Raw genomic sequence first — 13,413 nt, forward strand, 5'->3', positions numbered from 1 at the left:
CCTTAATGTACCTGTACATGTGGTCTCTAGACAATGCCCTGTGGATTGTTAAGTGATGGGTGTCCAATGCTTTCATGCGGACAAACAACAATAATTTTCCCTCTCAGCTCTGTTCATCTTATCTGTAACAACCTTGGCAGCCTGTCAATATATAAAACTTGTGTCTGGAAATGCAGGAGGCAATTTCAACTCTGATGTCAGTTCCGATGCTGAAGAAGTCAAAGAGGCTGCTTCCTTCACTTAAGAAGCATCCAAAATTAGACATTTTCCATTCTCTGCTGATCCAAAGGAAGTTATTTATGCTTTTATAGTCTGACTGGGGGACTGCAACCCACACTAGATATATATTCACTGATGATATTCAAGGCCAATTTAGGTCAAGTATCACAACACATCTGAGCTCCTGTCCCTGATGTCAACGCTCAGTAGACGTGTTTCTTCAGACAGATTTTCATGTGGTTTTTAATACAGATTGAGCTCAATTCAATCAACAGTTCTACACACATTAATATCATTCACAAAGCCTAAAGAATATTTAACACACGTGTAATTTCATGCAACAAGTTATAGATCCACTATTACTGCTGCTACAGTAACATGAAAGGCTTTGAACATCATATAAAGATCTCGTCTACTAATCAATAATTCACTAAATATGTGAGGCAGGGGGTTGCCTGCCAATATCTGATTCTTAATAATAAGGCAACACCCTCAAGAAACCGATATGCCAGACTGACATTAGTAGTCACACTGCACTGCCAGAAACATAGACATCACAGGCACACAGGAAGAAATAGGCGGGTGTCAAATACTGCAATTGGTTTTGATGCCTCTATGATGGGATGAATCACTGTGCCATGTGCATCAACCTGTCCAGAGCCCCTGTTGCCCTTAATAGCTCAGAAAACAAAAGCCTGGCAACAAAACAACTGGATTCACTGCCCCCTTGGTGATGAAATCAGACCTGCTCTTATGGTTTCTTCCTTGCAAACCGGTGTTCATTACTATGGGGTTAATAGCATGTAATGGGCCTTAAAAATTGCCTCATACATCAAGCAACACTTTGCTCTAGTGGAACATTTATTTATGAAAAAAAATACAATTCCCAAACTGAGTTCATCAACAGTTCATCGCAAATATTAGCTATTATGCAAAGATGCAGCTGGTGCTCAGACTGATTTGGGATGAAAAATAAGCATTAGTTATTGGACTATGTTGTGGATGAAATGAGAAATAACAAAAGTCGCTTTTGATGTAGCATCATTTTTTATAACTGCCACTTGAAGACTCTTTTTGGACTCATTCTGGACCTTTCTACCCAGTTTGTGTTCACTGAATATAAAACCTATTGCCAGCTGACCTTTCCTGGCTCTAAACCGCACAGATTTATGCATAAAATCGGAAATATGAACTACTGGTTTTAAGCTTTAATGTACAGGCAGCTCTCCGACATGTTAAGTATTTCCAGATGCAGCCCTGACTTCAGGCCAAATAGGCATCAGTGAGAAGTGAAGCTACACAATGTTTTATTAACTATGATCAGAAGACACCCACAGAGAGTTAGAAGTAAAAATCGATACAAAGTCAACTTTCCTCCCTGGGTTTTAGCCGGCTCTGGGATTAAAATATCTCTCTCTCTCCAGGGATTCCTGGGTGTGTTCACTTCAAGGACAGATAGGCTCTGAGCACCTTGGATTTCTGGTACAAACATCAAAGGTGAAGCTAAACCTGGCTGCATTAGTTATCACCTCGTCTCTTTCTGTCTCCCTCTCTCTCCGGATTCTGGACGAGACCTTACATCACTCCTGAATGGAGATTATCTCCACACACACAGTCACGGCTCACATGCAGCACTTTGGTTAATGTGCATTTCATTCGACTTAACATAATGCAACACTCTTGTAAGTGACTCTTTCCTCTGGGGTGGCAGGTTAGCGGCACAACAAGCTTTTGGGAATGAGAAAATTGATGGTTGGTGTTGATAAATGGATGAACGATGTTGCTGCTTCCCTCAACTAATGGCACTTAAACTCCCAGCTGATCGCAAATCAATACCAGGAGATTATTCTGGGGTGGCAGTCGAGGATTCCCGTGGCTAAAGAGGTGTTGGTAAATGGCCACTTCTGACACGTTGCATGTTAGAGGTCATAGCGCTTCAAAGAGCAGCACAGGGCCGCTGTGAGGAATAAATGTGGATCTTTTCATGTTCAACACAGCAAAGCCATGCGTAAATGATGACATAGCCTATATGACCTGCCTCAAGCAGATAGAATTTTATACTCACAATATCCTCATCCAATCAGATTTATTTACACAGCAGCCAGTCAAACACATTTTCTCTGCTCGCGGTTCTGTCAGCACTACCCCTGATGCCGCCGCCGTCATCTGACAGTAATAACTGCAGAACCCTCATGCAATATTTGTGCTTCATATCAGAGCCTGATTCCTCACCTGCTGTGCATTATGCAGACAATTGCATATTCTATCTTGGCTTGTCCCCCTTCAACCCACATCGTTTGGAGAACGCCCCAGTGTAATTCTGTGATTAATAATGAATGCAGAGTGAGGGTGAGCTCGCTGGCTGACTGACTAAAGGGCTGAGTGTCAGGGGAATGCGACACTGATCAAGGCCTTTCCTCAGCTGTCAGTGCCTCTGCATGCTCACACAGAGGAGCTGCAATCATGTATAAATGACCATGTGGATAAGCAGACACTGCCTGTGTGCATGCGTGTCATTGCATTTGCGCTCTTTGTAGACAGTTTACCCGTGAGTGCAGTGAGCAACCTGACTAACCGAGCAACTATGTAAATGAAATGCTAAATATGAATGTGAAAATGAAAATGTAAGTGGAGGTATTAATTATGTAAGACCACTGTGCATGTGGGTTAATCTCCAACAAGTCCTCCAACCAAAGTGACAAAACAGACAAAACAGCCAATACAAGTGTGTTTGATGTGGTGCCGCAATTATCAGGATGCCGCTGTTTGTCATCACCTTCCAAAACACACATAATACATTTTGAAAATGACGCATAATTATGACTCATAACTATCTGCAACCTCTGCTTTGGTTTAGACACACAGGAACTTTGTAAAATATTTCTTGTTAACATTCAACATTCATTCGAATTCAACTATCTTACTGGTGGTTTGATGAGAAGATCAATATCCCACTCACACTTGCGAGCTATGTATTGAATATATCTAGGAAATGAGGAAATGAACAGCGATCGTGTTACACAAAGTAAAACATATTAGACTCCAGTGCCCATAAAGTAAAGTATCAGTATTTCATATAATTTGTTTGATCTGTGCTCAAACAGAAGTGTAGAGATGTTGAGAGTTTTACAGTAATTGCTTCTTGGGGACCAGCAGCTAAAAGAGCTACAGCATAAAACTAAGCTAATGCTAAGATAGGTGTAGTTGCCAGATTTGCTGCTGCGTCCTGACATCAACTCAAGCGCCTTCAACAGAGAATCAATAACATCTGTTGTTTGGTCGAAACGGCAGATGTGTACATTGTCGAAGTAGCACGACTTTGCAGTTTTGTAGTAAACTCAACATTATCTCCTGGTTTTACCAGCGCACAGACATCAGAGTGATATCGACTTACTCATCCCTCGGCAAGAAAGCAAATAAGTGTGTTTTCCTGAAATGTCAGACTATTCTTTTGAAAGAAACCAGCATTGACTATGAGGAAATAAATACTGTACAAGAGCTAAACACTTGGTATGCCAGACAATCCGGCCTGGTTATGAAAAACCACAATGTCACGCTACGTCTGCCTTTAATTCTCATTTCAGAACAGTGTGTATGCATCAGTTGTTTTGACCAAATAACAGTCTTGACTTAATACCACAATGAAAATGTAAATCTGGCAGTTTTGATGTGTAGAAAGCTCAGCACAGAGGCCATCTTTCTGCACACCATCGTATTCATATTAACCAACTCATATCTACAGTCTACAGACTTTGATATGTGGACACATCTCAGCAGCCAAAGCCGAGTGATGCAGCGTTACTGTGCCTCTTGTTTTACATATATTCCATGTCATCCATCCTCTCTCTTCTTCTACTTTGTTCTTCTCTTTAATTTCCCCACAGTATATCGTCTAATAAAACTGCAAAAATGCAATTGTTGCAGACGGTTTGGAGCAGTCTGTGCTCTGACAGAATGCCCTGACAACTCCAGGTAACTCGGCTGAAAGCAGAGCACACGGTGTACTGCAGAGGCTCATCCAGTGTGTGCAGGATGTGTTTGCAGGGTGCAGCAGCTCATTATATATTCCAAAAGAAAATTACAGGCCATCATCATTAGTCCAGACTACCAGGCAGGCTGGTGTCATATGAAGAAGAGAGGTGGTTTGGGTTTTACAAACCGTTCTGTGCACTCATCCCAGAGAGTTGAACTTGAACACTCTTTTAATTTAAGGCAAGAAGAAACGATTCTGTCTCATCAGAGTCTACCGCCTCCCAAGATGTAAATAAAGACACGCGAGGCACAGAAAAAAAAAAGCCCTGGCAAAGAGAGAGGGATTTTCCTGCCAGAGCGAAGCAGCTCAGAGAAGTTTGAAGGGTACGGGGAGGAGAAATTGATTGGCTTGTTTGTTCTTTTGAACTCTGCACAGTTTTATTTTTTCTAGCTTTTTTTTTTTTTTGGCAGGTTACTTTGAAAGTTTAATTTGTTCCAGATTCATTAGACTGTGATCAGTAATACAGCCCATAATCATAATGATTACTCAGGTATTACAAACCAACAAGGAAACATGCTGATCCTCATGCATCAGTAACTGAGCTCCCCACTCTAATTTCTGTCCACCTGACTGTAGCCTCAATAATCTGAAAAACAAAAACCTTTATCCACGGTAGATGTGCATGTGTTGTATCAGAATAAAATCATTTGCCACAGTGGTGTGTACAACCTGCAATTAAGTAAATCATAGTGTATTGAAAATGCCTGCAGAAAGCCATTAGCTTGTTTTATTGTGCAGCTAAGATTTATAGATTCTGAGTGTTTTTCATAAACCTGGAGCAAATTACGTACGTACAGACTGAAGGTCATTCATTCTCACTTAACTTGCTATAAGGAAAGAAGCTCAGCTAGAGGAAGATTGGAGATTCATTTATGTTGTTGTGTGATATTATTATATAGCCAAAATAGGGCTATTTTATCCATCAACTATCTGCAATCTCACAATTTAAACTAAAGCAAATCTGTAAAGCTGAGAGTTCTGCAGCCCCCTGGTCGGTCAGACCCTCAGGTCAGTTTGAGTAATAGGTCCATATGTCTGGTGATCTGTCATCTGCACAGCTGGTTACATACTATAATGGGGGAGCGTCATACAACTCACGTTTTCACAGCAGTTTCACTCCATCATGACACTGAGTTCTTTTGTCAAAGTGTCGTATTGACACATGCAGCATACTGTACTGGGGAGACACTCATTCAGCCATGGAAACTGAGCTTTTTGTCAGATACCCCAGGAAGGACTTAATTTGACTTTCTGAAAAACACTGGTGTCTTTGATTATAACCCTCATTTCTGATCATCTGTAGTTTAATGGGCTTTATGCACAGCTCCACTACTTCCTGAACTTAAACAAGCTCCTTTACTTCGGTGTGTCTGAGTAGTCACAATGGTCAGACACACCTGGATTAATCAGGTTGTCCAGTAATGTAAAACAGGAAATAAAGGAGTTGAACTTGTTTAAGTTCAGGAAGTAGTGGAGCAGTGCATAACGCCTATTGGTGACAAATTACATTGAGTCCATACATTTCATTATACTGCACCTTACATTATGTATTTATGTATGTCCCTTCAAATACCTATGTTTGGGGATAGTAAATCTTCACACTGTGAATGTTTACTAAAGCTACATGCTGGTGACATCACAACTATTTCCACAGACAGAATGGTTTATGCCAGAAAGAGTTTCGGCTACTGAACCAGATGTTTTCCGTCTCTCTGTGTCTGTGTAATGTGGCTAATCCATTCTGTTCTGACCCAGTTGCGCCCAAACCGGGCAAAGAAACCGTAACAACCTAGTCCATCATACATGAAGCTAACTCTGTCTGTCTGGCTGTCTGCCAGTCAGCAGGTGCTGATGGCCTGGTTGCTGCAGAGTTGTTAATAAGAGCTCTGGCACAGTGAGGATTCAGCTCCCACCTGAACAAACTCACTCTGCTGCTCGAGTCCACTGGTTCTCTTCTGACAGAGTTTTTACTCTTTCAGCTGAGGGACATTCTGAATTATCTACTGAAGGTGCATTCAGTTATTATTACTACTAGACTCTTTTTTTTTTTAGATTTTCTTCTCTGTTCTATTTACTGTCTGTGTTGAAAGTGGAATAAAAATGAAGACATCAGACCTTGGGTAACAACAGGGGGAAAAAAAGACACATTTTCCTTCAAACTGATTAATAATGCCAAACACAAAACAAATGCTGGCACAGTTTGATGAATGGTAGGTTTACTACAGTATATCAGGTAATCTTGGCTTTAGCAGGACTAAATGATAAGAGTCAGTGATTGATTAAAGCACTGGGCATAGATTTTTGCAACTGTTGCGTGCGTGCGTGTGAGAGAGAGAGAGAATGTATGTGTATGTGTGTCCACACCAGAGAGCATGATTGTGAATTCAAGTCCATCATCCTCTGCGTGGTATGAGACATGTGGAGGATCAGTCTCCCTGATGGGTCCACACAATCTGAGAATCTTTTTTTATGCATTAATGCTTTGAATAAAAGATCCATGCAGGGATTTGTGCGTAATGGACACGACACCTCCAACCCTGCGTTTGTCAGTTATGTAATGTGTCCCACCCCAGCTTGACGAATGCACACACCTCTCTCTGGTCTCCGCAAAGACAGGAGAAGACTTTATCTGGAGGATCCGCGAATGAGAAGTGGGAGGTGGAGATGCTCAGAGGAGGAGGCAGTTGTGTGTGTGTGTGTGTGTGTGTGTGTTGGGTGATGTCAGAGTTGTGAAGAGATCAAACACTCAGATATTATCAGCTGCCTGTGTTTGCAGCCGTCACAGCGAGCCAGTCACACACTCTCATAATCACCCATGTCAAAGAAAAAAGTGGGTACGCTGTGGACTGTCATCACAATGCAAACACTGATACGGACAAAAAACGAATTACACTGTCTGAAAAGCATTCATTTACAGCCATTTCCCTCAACAGAGTCTGACTGATAGGACTTCAAATCACACAGACAAAGACTTAACATCCATCTCAGTCTGAAATATTTGAAAGGAGATATTCAGAAAAGCGACGACAGGAAACCGACTGCAGCTTTGTTACGACGATGCGAATCGTCCTTGATAAAAACATGAATTTTAGGTGACCAACATGCCTCCCTCCTTACCTCCTTCTCTTGTTTTTTCCCTTTGAGCCACAGTTCATTACACAACAATAAACACTTTGTTTACGCCCATTACTGTGTAATTAAGAAGGACATATTGTTGCTGTGGCAAGTGGATAAACACTCCAAGGGAGAACAACTGATTAATTGTTGACAATCCTAAGTCTAATTGCAGTTAACTGGTGAAAAAACATAACAACAACACAGCCATTCAAGCGAAGTGAGGCTTGAAACTGCCTGAGCGTGTGTGTGTGTGTGTGTGTGTGTGTGCGTGTGTGTGTGTGTGTGTGTGTGAAGGTCACCACTGGTGCCTCCACACTGACAGTGACATCTCCTGTCATGAAGTCACCCTTGATAATTAACTTAAATTCCCAGAAAAAAAAAGGGGAAGTGGAAACGACATCTGACATCACATCTACATCTCAGCAGCTCCAGAGCTCTGCACCGGCATCACAATCACTAATCAGTCAAAGCCTCAAACATCCTCTGAGTGACGGCTTGGGCCTTATAATAACTGCTCTCAGCCAGGAGCAGGAAGGGAATTCAGCCAAATGTAATTGGACACCAGCACATATTTTAGTAAAATAAAGCTGCTATTTTTAGAAACACCAGTATGAGGCCTAATTTCCTGAACTGGGCACGTTGAGGCAGCTCAACTGGAGTGAAACTGGCCACTGGAGACTAGAGGAACATGCCAGAGTAACAGCTACATCATCTCACAAGGGGCCCTTGTCTTGTTTTTTTTTTTTACACATGTACTTTATGAGTGCACCGCTAAGTGACACAAAGCTTTCAGTCCTCCTGCAGATAGAAAAACCCAGTCGTGAGTCTTCCAGGCGTACATTTCCATGGTCTTGGATTCAATTATTGTACTTATGCATATTGCCATTTTCAGAGAGTGATTGACTCCAGCGGTGAAAATTCCTCATCCAAAGAAGAGAAAAGAAAATGTGCACTGTAACAGAATCCATTTTGTGTTATATTCATCCAGTTGGGACCACAGTTCGCCCCAGCTGTGTGGTTTTCTATATGAGGACCCGCTCAAACAGGAACCTGTCAGACACCGATGTGTCAGACGTGACAGAATCATCACGGCTGCTCAGATAGGAAAAGTAAAGTCTAGATCTGAAACCTGTGAACAAAGGGAGGGTTTGACACTTTGGAGCAAAATCCAAAAGTGCACAAAAATACACATGCTGGTTTAACATGAGCTTCTGGTCTTTATGCTGAACTAAGCAAACCGGCTGTTGGCTGTAGCTTCAGATTTACTGTAGAGATATGAGAGCGCAAGGAAATGAGGCAAGAAAATGAATGAGTGTGTTTCCAAAAACTTTCTGTAACAGGATATGAAAGAGAAAGAGAAAAAAGGTTCAGTGGAACAAAATCTGGGGTCATTCTCTGATTTACCTTTTGTTGTTTCGGCCTTTTGTGCCTGACAGTTGTCTTCATTAAAACATCTAAAGGGGAATCAGTCTGTGGTGGAAATCCTTACAACTCATACTTGTGAAATGTGACAAGGGGCCTAAGGGTCTTAAAGGTTCGGGTATAAACGACTGGTTGAATCATTAGATAACATATTCTTTAACATTTTCAGATGCTCTTTCTGTAACATCTTCCTCTAAAAAGCAGCGAGTACAGTTGTCAAGTAAATGTACTGGAGTGAGAAGTATAAAGCAGAATGAAATGGAAATGGAGTGTCAAGCGTTCCTGTCTGCAGACTGAGCTCCTCTGTCTGAAAGCTTGATGAGAAATGCTTCATAAAGTATTCATTGACAGCTCTCACTTCATCCTGCACTTACGCTGTTACTGCCAGTTTCACGGGGCACTCTTTTACCTTGTAGCTTCTATGAGATGGTAACGCAAGGCTGTAGTTTAGTGACGGAGGTGGACATGAAAGCCGTGGAAGATCTCTCCTCTCTGAGCAGGCTGAGAGAGGCGGGGGGGGGGGGGGGGGGGCAAGGAGAGAGGCTGATGGAGGGGGGGGGGGGGGACACGCACCGTCTCTGAGCCGTCACTCTGCAAGACAAGGAGCCTCAGTCCATCACTCCTCGCTCTGCCTGCTCTGCTCCTTCGCCTCTAATGAAAAAGTCTCACACTGCATCTACTCCCTTTTCTACCTGTGAGTGTGTTTGCGGACTCACACTTCAGATCAATCCAACTCCGATTCAGCTGGATGTAAATGTCACTGCTGTCAGAACAGGTGATGTTCTGACACAAACAAAAACCACTGATTCTTTCATTGTACTGAAAACAATACAGCAGGTTTTTCATGTTCCCGAGGTAAAAGCTCAGTTAAAGACGATAAAAGCAAAGCCAGTATTGGTGATGTGCTCTGCTCCTCTGAGACGACTGAGGTCAATGTGACCATTTCGCCTTACCTCTGTCCAGTCCAGCTTTTAATCGAACAGGTCCCACAGTCTATGCCAGCTTGGCACGGAGATGCGCACCACTGCCGCAGAGCTTTAATAGCTATACTTTAACATCAAAATGTCAGTGCTTTGCTCACTGAGAGACAATTAAATCTCTGTTTACCCAAATGAATTATTAGCTATTCTGAGTGAAAAAACACATGCTGTTTCTGGAGAAGCGCTACTACCGTCCATTTTGTTTACAAAAAGGCTATTGTTGATCGTGTTTACCAGAATACCAGTGATGAATCTACAAATGGCCTTTGTAAAGATTTAGCGTCCGTCCTTTGTTGTGCTCTCTGGCTGGTGTTTGCAGCTTTATCAGGCCGGATGAAAACCGGTCAGAGCTGCTGCCCAACAGGCGTCATGTGACAAACATTCATCAGCACTGACAAACACTTGACCATTAAAGAGAGGAGAGATCGAGAAGCAAAGAGCAGTCAGTCAGAGGGAGAGAGAGAGAGGGGGGAGGCAGAAGTAATTTCTGCTGCCAACACCCACCGACATTGACAGGAAAGACCTGAACTTACCTCCAGCACTCTGAGGAAAAAAAGAAAAACTCAGCGAGAGTACATGAAATGAAATATATCTTAAATCTAACGGCCCTCAACAGAAACTAATCAACATGACAAAAAAATAACAGCAGGTGTGTTTCAGGGAATTTGTCAGACTGTAAGATCAAAAACAACTTACTGTACTTAAAGCAGAATAAGTACAGTCTGTACTTATTCTGCTTTAAGTACAGTACTTTTCAAAGAAGTCTTCTGTGTTTTTCACTGCTCCACCTCATCTACTGCTGACAGGTGAGCCTTTGAGCAAGGCACCCGACCTCTATTGTAATTGCAAGGCAACTTCTGCAAAAAAAAAAACCTTTGTGGAGAAATATGGGCAGCAGGGAAATTATCAAAATAAAAGCCCATAAGACCGAGACTCTCCTCTGAGTATTTAAAAACCCATAGACCATTTTCTCTCCCTCATTTCCAAGTAATGTCCTCTTAATCTGTTAAAAGCCTGGAAGAATCTCTCTGCACTATCTGGGTGATTAAACAGAGCTTCCCTGGCTACAATAGGTGGAGCAGGCCGGTGTGTGAGCTGCAGTTAATATAGCAGAGATAAGGGCAGAGTCGTGAAGGTAGGCACAGACCTTACAGAAAGAAGAACTGACGAGCTGAAATGCACACAGACTCATGGATATTACAATGTGTGATAAGAGATGGTGGAGGGTTGATACGTTTATGTGCAAAGGTTTTGGGCTAATTCCATATTTAGTCGGTTACTGAAGTGAAAAGAGGTCATTAAAACCTCGCTCACCAAATGTTCATGTTACCATTTATTGTCCTATGAGTGCAGAGGAAACACTGCACAGGCAGAGGAAAGTATGGTGAACAAACTGACTACGAGTGCAACAAGGCAGCACCCTCCATCAACTACTTGAAGAAGTACAAGCTGAAGCCTAAAGACCCTTACACTGATCTGATCCATGGAAATCTGTTGGTAGTTCAACACACCATGTGAAACATCTCAGAAGATGAAAAGATCTGCAGTGAATACATTGGTGTCAAAAAGATTCATAGATTATAGCCTTGTGCATTATGGCACAAGTACCATTCATCCTTCCATCCATCCATGAGCCATATTGCCTTGCTTTAAAGGGATAGTTCAGCATTTTGGCAAATCGATAGTTTTAGGAGTCGGTTTGTTACCTTTTTAAAAATATATATTTTTTGGGCTTTTTATTGTCTTTAATCGATAGCACAGTCGAGAGAGAGAGACAGGAAATGGGGAGGCAGAGAGGGGGAACAACATGCAGGAAAGGGCCGCCCGATGTGGGATTCGAATCGGGGGCGTCTGCAGTGAGGACTGTAGCCTCAACATGGGCCAGCAGCTCTGCCAAGTGAGCTAAACACCACCCCTGGTTCGTTACCTTTAATTGTCGGTGCAAGCTGTTTTTAGAACAGCGGAGCAGAGCCGTGAGCTGCTCAGAGCTACGCTACAGAGGCTCATTATGGGATTTCTTGGTTTCCCTCATCAAACTCATCAAATACACAATCCAACAACTCCAAAATGCTCTGGTGGACAAGTTGAGACCTGCACATTCACCACGCTATGAGATAATAATAGAACATTACGAGACAGATCTTAATTAAAGGTAACAAAGCTACTCCTAAGACTATCGGGATTATGGCAATGGGCCAATTTGCCAAAATGTTGAACTATCCCTTTAAGGGTATTGGAGTTGCAGCCAACCCCAGAAAACACTGGGCAGGAGGTCACCACCAGTCTGACTTTTTTTAGTTCATGAAATTAAAAACACAAAATAGTGAACACAAATTTGAACAATGGTCTTTTTCAACATCTGTTTGGTGCTGAGGTGCGTTAGGGCGTTAGGGCATTAGGGCATTAGGGCGTTAGGGCATTAGGGCATTAGGGCGTTAGGGCGTTAGGGCACCGGCACACTCTTCCAAGGAAATAACATTATCACATGATTCTTCATACAGGCAAACAAAGAGACCAACTCATATCAACCCTAGGTATTCATCTGACAAACACAGGTCATCCTGAGTTAGGTGACGTTCTATTCCCCAGCAGTGAGGGTCCTAAATCTCAAGCACTGGCCCTCTACAAAGTAAAAACTTATAGACATTACTGTACATACAGTGGCGAAACAGTAACTTCTTTGTGTGAAGTGATAAACATCAAGTCAGTATTTCACCACATGAGTTGATTATAACACTGACGGTTGTGGCTTTCTGCAAAAAAATCTATTTGCTATTGTAACAGACGGCCATAATGTCACTGCCACAGTCCACTCGGTCTGATGTGGTCGTTGGCTCGGCATCCAGAAGACACGGGGAGGACGGTGCAGCGATGAGCCGGCCTCAGCCATGCTGCAGCCGGTTGGCTCGGCCACTGATAACAGGGAGAGAATCCCATTACAAATAGCTGCATTAGGTCTGTCAGATTGTGCAGCTGAGGCGCTACATCTCCATTGACCCTGCACCGCCTCGGCTCCCCTCTGGGGTCAGAGCATCGCCCCCTCCTGGGATAAAATGTACCGCTGCTCTTTTCAACGGGACTGTGTTGGGGCGCAGGCAACAAATACACAAACGCACACACACAAACCACAGCATAGGAATTAACAGAGTCACACTGAGAGAGGTATAGACAACTGCACAAGTGCACAAATTCACACATATGCAAACTGTGGTCATGAGGGTCAGAGTCTTATGTAAGTGAGCAGGCTTTGGATAAATGAAACTAACATCAGCACTTATTAAGTGCAATGAAAACACCCTCTTACTCTCGTGTTCGACAATGTGCACAACCCCCACTTACACTACAAGCACTTCAGACAGGTACTGGCCTATTCCAGCAGTGATAGATAAAGACATTGTATTATTATACACTACAGTACAAATTCCATTCAAAGAAATGGATGTGCTTTTGACTTGATGGAAGTCCTGGTGGGATTCAAATATTGTTTTGTCTTTTCTTTTCTTTTCTTTTTTACCAGCTATTTCCCTCATGGGGATAATACTGTTTTTACTTTATATGCAAATTGTATTATGATTACATTTCCAGTCAAAAGTGGCAAACTTTACTCTTGAATATCTAACACTGCCCAGATGATATCTATAA

The 13,413-nt window shown here is 42.5% G+C and overlaps 1 protein-coding gene across 5 annotated transcripts in view; it reads right to left on the minus strand.

Moving 5' to 3' along the window:
• Positions 1-13,413, minus strand: part of arvcfb (ARVCF delta catenin family member b) — a 225,394-nt gene that overhangs the window by 136,514 nt on the left and 75,467 nt on the right. The window lies entirely within an intron of this gene.

Source organism: Trachurus japonicus, chromosome 9 (genome assembly GCF_045865225.1).
Source record: "Trachurus japonicus isolate A0001 chromosome 9, Traja_1.0".
In the NCBI taxonomy this organism is placed as follows: Eukaryota; Metazoa; Chordata; class Actinopteri; order Carangiformes; family Carangidae; genus Trachurus; species Trachurus japonicus.